The sequence below is a fragment of the Lactuca sativa genome, chromosome 3 (genome assembly GCF_002870075.4).
Source record: "Lactuca sativa cultivar Salinas chromosome 3, Lsat_Salinas_v11, whole genome shotgun sequence".
Lineage (NCBI taxonomy): Eukaryota > Viridiplantae > Streptophyta > Magnoliopsida > Asterales > Asteraceae > Lactuca > Lactuca sativa.
In genome coordinates, this window is record NC_056625.2 from 68539590 (window position 1) to 68546334 (window position 6745).

Genomic DNA, 6745 nt, shown 5'->3' on the forward strand with positions numbered 1-6745 from the left:
TATCTCCCTCTTCATACATGGCTACCAATAACTCAATCTCAAATCCCGATACATCTTGGTGGCCTCCAGATGAATTGAAAAACGAGACTTATGAGCCTCCTCCAATACAACCCGCCTGATCCCGCTAGAACTGGAACCCAAACCTGACCACACCGGGTCAACAACCTATGACTATCCATGATGAACCTGTCAATCTTAACTTTGCTCCTCTCTAACTTCCAGTTCTCCTTCCGAACTCCCTCGGCCTGAGCCTCAGTAATAAATCCCAAAAGCGGGGGAATCAACATATATCCTCATACATGCCACCCGTCTGAAGACCCGACCGACTTGCGGGTCAAAGCATCGGCCACTACATTCGCTTAACCCAGATGGTAAAGGATCTAGCAGTCATAATTCTTGAATACGTCCAGCCACTTGTGATGCCTCATGTTTAGGATCGTCTGATTCATAATATGCCTCAGACTCTTATGATCCATGTAGATAGTACAACGGACCCCATAAAGATAGTGCCTCTAAATCTTGAGGGAAAAAACCACTGCCTCCAACTCCCGATCAGGAGTGTGATATCGAGTTTCATGTAGCTTCAGCTACCGCGAAGCATAAGCTATCACCCATCCTCTCTACATGAGGACCACCCCCAAACAAGTGATGGATGTATCACAGAATACCACGGAATCCTCAATTCCATCCGGGAGGGTCAATACCGGGGCCTCGCATAGTCTCTACCGAAGGGTCTCAAATGTCGATTACTGCTCAGGGCCCCATCGGAAATCCACCTCCTTCCTCGTCAGACGAGTCAGGGGTACTGCAATCTTGGAAAAATCCCGAATGAGTCTCCGATAGTACCCTACCAAACCCAAGAAACTCCTAATATCCGACGGAGATTTCGGAACCTCCCACAGCATCACGACCTCGATCTTGGCCGGATCTACCAATATCCCATCCTGGTTAACAAGGTGTCCAAGGAACTGAACCTCTCGTAACCAAAACTTGTACTTTGAGAACTTAGCATAAATTCGTTCTCAACTCAAAACCCCCAGAAGCTCACGAAGATGCTCCCTATGCTGGTCTCTGGTCTTAGAATACACCAGAATATCATCAATGAACACAATAATGGAACGATCGAGCATCGGCCTGCATGCTAAATTCATCAATTCCAAGAATACCGCAGGCACATTGGTGAGCCCAAATGGCGTCACCATGAACTCTTAATGCCCATAACGATTCCGGAACGCGGTCTTCTCCACGTCCTCCTCTATCACTCTGACCTGATGATACCCAAACCTATCTTGGAGAAGCAAGATGCACCCTGCAACTGATCAAAGAGGTCATCAATCCATGGAAGGGGATAACGGTTCTTCACCATTAACTTGTTCAACTCCCGATAATCAATGCACATCCGGTGCGAACCATCCTTCTTCTTGATGAACAAAATCGGCGCTCCCCACAGAGAGCTACTCGGTCTGATGAATTGCTTGCCTAGAAGCTGCTGCAGTTGATATGACAACTCCTACATCTCAGGCGATGCTAAACGGTACGACACCTTGGCAATAAGGGCCGCACCTGGCACAAGGTCGATCCTGAACTCGACCTGCCTTTCGAGAGTCACATCGGGTAACTCCTCCAGGAACAAATCTGTGAACTCCCTATCAACCGGGACTTCTGTAACCAAAGTCAAATCCCTAACACGTGTATCCACCATATAAGCCAAGTATCCCGCACACCCATGATGAATATACTATTGAGCCATGGTTGCAGAACAAAACCTTAAACCTATCCTAGTGCCCTCTCCATAGATAACCAGTTCTCCCCCACTTAGGGTTCGAACTACCACATGCTAGCCCTCGAAATCAATCATAGCACCGAATCGGATCAGTTAGTCCACGCCTACAATCATACAAACATCCCCCATGGGGATAGGAATCAGATCAATCGGTAAGGCACCTCGAAGATCTACAGAATACAACCCTGATACACTGATGATGTAGAAACCCCATGTTCATTGGAGATAGAAACTCACAACGGACACTCTAACTCTCTAATGGGCATATCAAACTCTCTACTAAACAATCGAGATATAAAGGACCGACTCGCACCCGAGTCAAACAACACTAGAGCAGGCAAAAAGTTCACTAGGAACGTACCTAATAGAGGCACATAAATAAGCATGACATAAAACATAATAAACAATGAAATGGATAGAAACATACCAGTCACAACATCAGGAGTTACTCTGGCCTCCTCAGAAGTGAGTTGGAAAGTGCGAACTCGAGCCCTAAGGGGCTCCACCCTATCCTGACTCCCATTAGTGATCCTCAAAGTAGCCAGTGATGGAGCCTGCGCTGGCCTAGCAGCAAGCAAGGGACACTAGGCCTTCATATAGCTCACCTGATCACAATTATAACAAAGTCTGATGCCTGTAGGTAGAGCCTGTTGCCGGCGTCCCCTTGCGATATGACCCTTCTTGCCACATTTGTGACACCCCGAAGAAAATCGACAAGATCCGTCATGCACCTTACCGCACTTTCCACAAGTGCAGCCCCTATGACTCCCCAAAATAGAAACGACGACCCTAAACCGCTTCAGCACAGGCTGCAACTGCACCGGGTCCGGTCTCTGCTCCCTCATCTGCAACTCAATCTCAATCTCACGTCGCCTAGCGGCCTTCTGTAACTCCAAACAAAGAACCATAGCGCTGGGTGGATACAAAGTGACAAATATCTGTCTTGAGCATGCTCAAGTAATGCATCATCTGAGCCTCCCCAGAAGAGGCAAAATCAGGACAAAACATGGCCCTCTCGGTGAACATCTTGGTGATCTCCATCACCGAATCTGTCCCCTGTCTAAAATCTAGATACTCCTGGGCCAACTTCTCACGCTCCACCAACGGTACATATCTATAGTGGAACATCTCCAAGAACTACTCCCAAGACACAATAGCTTTCTACTCAGTAGAAAATGAACTAGTAGCAAGCCTCCACCAATCCTTTGCTCCGGCCCTCAAAAGGTTCAGAGTGCACATGACCTTCTGGTCAGCTGGGCATGAGCAGGTGAAAAATCATCCCTCAACATTAGACAGCCACCTCATGGCTATTATCAGGTCCTACATTCCATATAAAGTCAGGGGATTCATATTTTCGAAGTCCCGATACTAAAAAACCCGACCCGATCCAACCCTTCCAGACGCAACGGCCGCAGTGGCTGCAACAGTAACCTCGGACAAAGAAACATAACACTCATCAAAGTAATCAATCATGGAGGTCTTAATAGACCCAAAAATCTCTAGCAACTGAGCTTGGAAGTGAGCAACAACCTCTACCTGCAAGATCTCCCTGATCCTGTCATCCAACACAGTTGGCCCACCCTAACTGCCAGTTCTCGATCCCGATCCGGACCCAGCCTCAAATCACCTCATAGTTACCATATTGAAAATAAACCTGGGGGATATTACATAACACGCATATCATATCAAGGGAACCAACTCCTAATAAAGACCTAGGGGTTGTGACTTCCCTGTAACGTGTATGGGTCCTGTACTTTCAGTAGTACGTACCCATACTACCTTTCACACATACCCGTATCTGTCTCAAAGGATCATCACAACAACCCTAACAATACACACTAGCATAATTATACACTTAATCCACACTCCCTAAAAGAAAGGCTAAACATCTCGAAACTGGTCGGTTGACCCTACACCACTCACCCATAATACTTCCACCAACCCTACAACACTTGTGTATGCTAATCATACATAACACTAGACTTTATAGGCAGTCAAATATCTGATCCTACCCTAAGACCTTCATCAAACAAGAATAGAAAATCAGACCATACCAAACATTCACAAGCTATAAAATCTTAGTTATGTATGACAATTATGCATATACTAAGAAAATATAGTAATGATGTCAATTCCATATAAGAAGAACCCTAGCTATCAAGCATCATATAATCAGGCAATTCTATCATGAAAATTCCTGAAGATCCCTAGCCTATCGCTAGCATGTTGTACTAACATATCACAATATCAAATAAAAGTGTGGTATTTTGGGGTCTACTTATTGGCTCCGGCTGATTGTACACATCACATCCTCCTTGATTATTTTGAAAATCGTTTTTAAAGTCTTTTTCCTTAGTTTGAGACTGGATTACCATGAGTGTTCCTCCAATTCGCTCAAACCAAGGCTCAAATACCTACTTGTAAAATCCATAAAATTCATGAAAAAATTAAACTTTTAAAACAACCCATAAATCATCATTGTTTACCAAATAGTTTTCAATACATGTTTAATATAAGAGTTTTCCCGAAATCATAGAATAAAACACAAGGAGGTGCTCGATCACACCTTTGCCTTCCCGTGATCATTTGAGGTACCTAAAACATAGCCCAAAACTGTAAGCCCAATGCTTAGTGAGTTCCCCCAAAATACCAACACACAACAAATAGCACATATACAATAACAACATACTATGGGTCCAATCAACCATCGGGTTGGAATACCCCAACCCTCAACCATCAGGTTAGAATACCAACATACTATGAGTCCAATCATCCTCGAGGTGGAATAACCTCGGATATCAACCATCAGGTTGGAATTCCCCGGCCTGTTAGCTTACCCACAAAGCAGTGAGGCCTCAGCCATCGACCAAACATGTGAACATATACTATATAAGCATATAAAGAACCAGCCAGTAAAAAAAAATAGACATATCTTACAGATCACTAAGCATAGCATCATCCTATCTATGGATGAGAATTTGGCCCGAAAACCCGAACCGAACCGAAAACCGAACCGAACCGAACCGAATTAGACTCGAATAAGCAATTCGATTCGGTTTTCGGGTATCTATATAAGGCTTATTTGATTTTCGGGTTATTCGGTCCAGGTTACCCAAGTAAGGGCTTATTCGGTCCAAAAGTACCAAACCGAATATGAAAAGTCACATTTTTTCCCCTTGCACGATTGCCTATTCGGTCTAGTGTTCTATCAATCGTTACCCAAAATACCCACGTAATGTTTAATGTTTAACTTATATACTTATAGATAGATTTTTGGGTGTTTTGGATGTTTAATGTTTAGTGCTTAATATGTTTCTTAATAACTATATCTTAAGATTGTGGTGGTTGGATTTTACATTTTATATATCAAGAATAGTTAATATGTGTTATCCGTGTTATTCGTGTTTATCATAAGCTACAAAAGTAATACAGAATACAATATTGATAATCACATTGTAAATGTTATATGGGTTGTTCGGGTTATTTGGGTTATTCGGGTTATTCGACTCCTTAATCATCTTGTACATGTTATTTGGGTTATTCGGGTCGGAACCGAACCGAACCGAATAATACCCGAACCGAACCGAACCCGTATTGCTTATTTGGTTCGGTTTTCGGTTCATACTATTACCCTTATTCGGTTTTTGGTTTATTCGGGTTCGGGTCGGTTCTGACCCAAATAACATCCCTAATCTTATCTACCAGGATGCAAATCTTACAAATCACTACAACACACAATCATACGATAAACCAGGATAACAATCTAAAGGGCCGGCCTTGGTGCCTTCAACCCGTAAGTACAGTGAGGAAAACTCACCTCGCAAACTGAACATAACTGACGAGTCCCGACTCTGAATTTCAACTCCCTACACAATACCTACATCCACCAAGTGACCTACTCCAACAAGATCCCAAAATACCCAAAATACCCTCAAGGTCCAAATTGGTCAAAGTCAATAGTCAAGGTCAACATTCCATGTTAACCCAACACGCTGTGTTCCGCGAGCATCCAAACAGTCGAGAAAACCTTAGCTAACACGTCGTGTTGACTTGCAAACACTTTGTGTTCCCTTGAATCCCAACAGCTTAATACATTCAGCTGCCTTTTCGACTTCAAGAGCTCCAAAGCTCAGATCTAGACCAAATTTTGATTAAGAAGGGTAAAGTTTCCAGCTTTATCCATTGGGACTGCCAAAAAGGTCCAAAAACCCAAATCACAAGCATGATAATGCAAGGGCTTAACCAAATTACCCTTAATCCTTAAGATCTGAATTCCATCCTTTCCAGAAGTGATGCTAACACCTAAACCATCCCAAAGGTTGGTGCTTTTTAGACATACATTTCCAATGCATGTCTTGAACCCATATTAGGTCAAAATGAGGATTTATGACCTAATCTCTATGCATGGCATCAAAACTTGATTATAGACCAGATCCAAGACACTAATAGGTCACCTTGACCTGGAGATTCATAAAGTTGCAAACTTTATGAGATCCAACCATTGCAACATTCAAGAACAAGGAAAAGAGGGACAAAACTCAAGATCTAACAACTTTGAATGATAAAAATCGGGTCTTGAACACTAACAAAGGTCCATAAGAGTGCCAAACTAAAGAATGGGGCTTACTCGTTGGATCTTTGCTTCCTTCTTCCACCTTCTTCATTCTTTAGCTTCAAGACACAAAACTAGCTTTACAAATGGGAAAGAAAATGATTAGGGTTTCTTTCAGGGCTTGAGGGGTTGGTGGGGGCTAAGAGTGAACAAAACCTAGCCTCAACATTCCTTTAAATAGGGAGAAAAACCAAGAAGATTAAGGTTTCTTTCCTGCCATCAACACACTGTGTTCCAAGAGGGAACACGCCGTGTTGCCCAAGATGAAACTCACACCTTCTAAAATCTAGACATGCCATGTTGGTTCCTTTAACACGCCGTGTCCAAACCTCAATTATACCCAAGGGTGC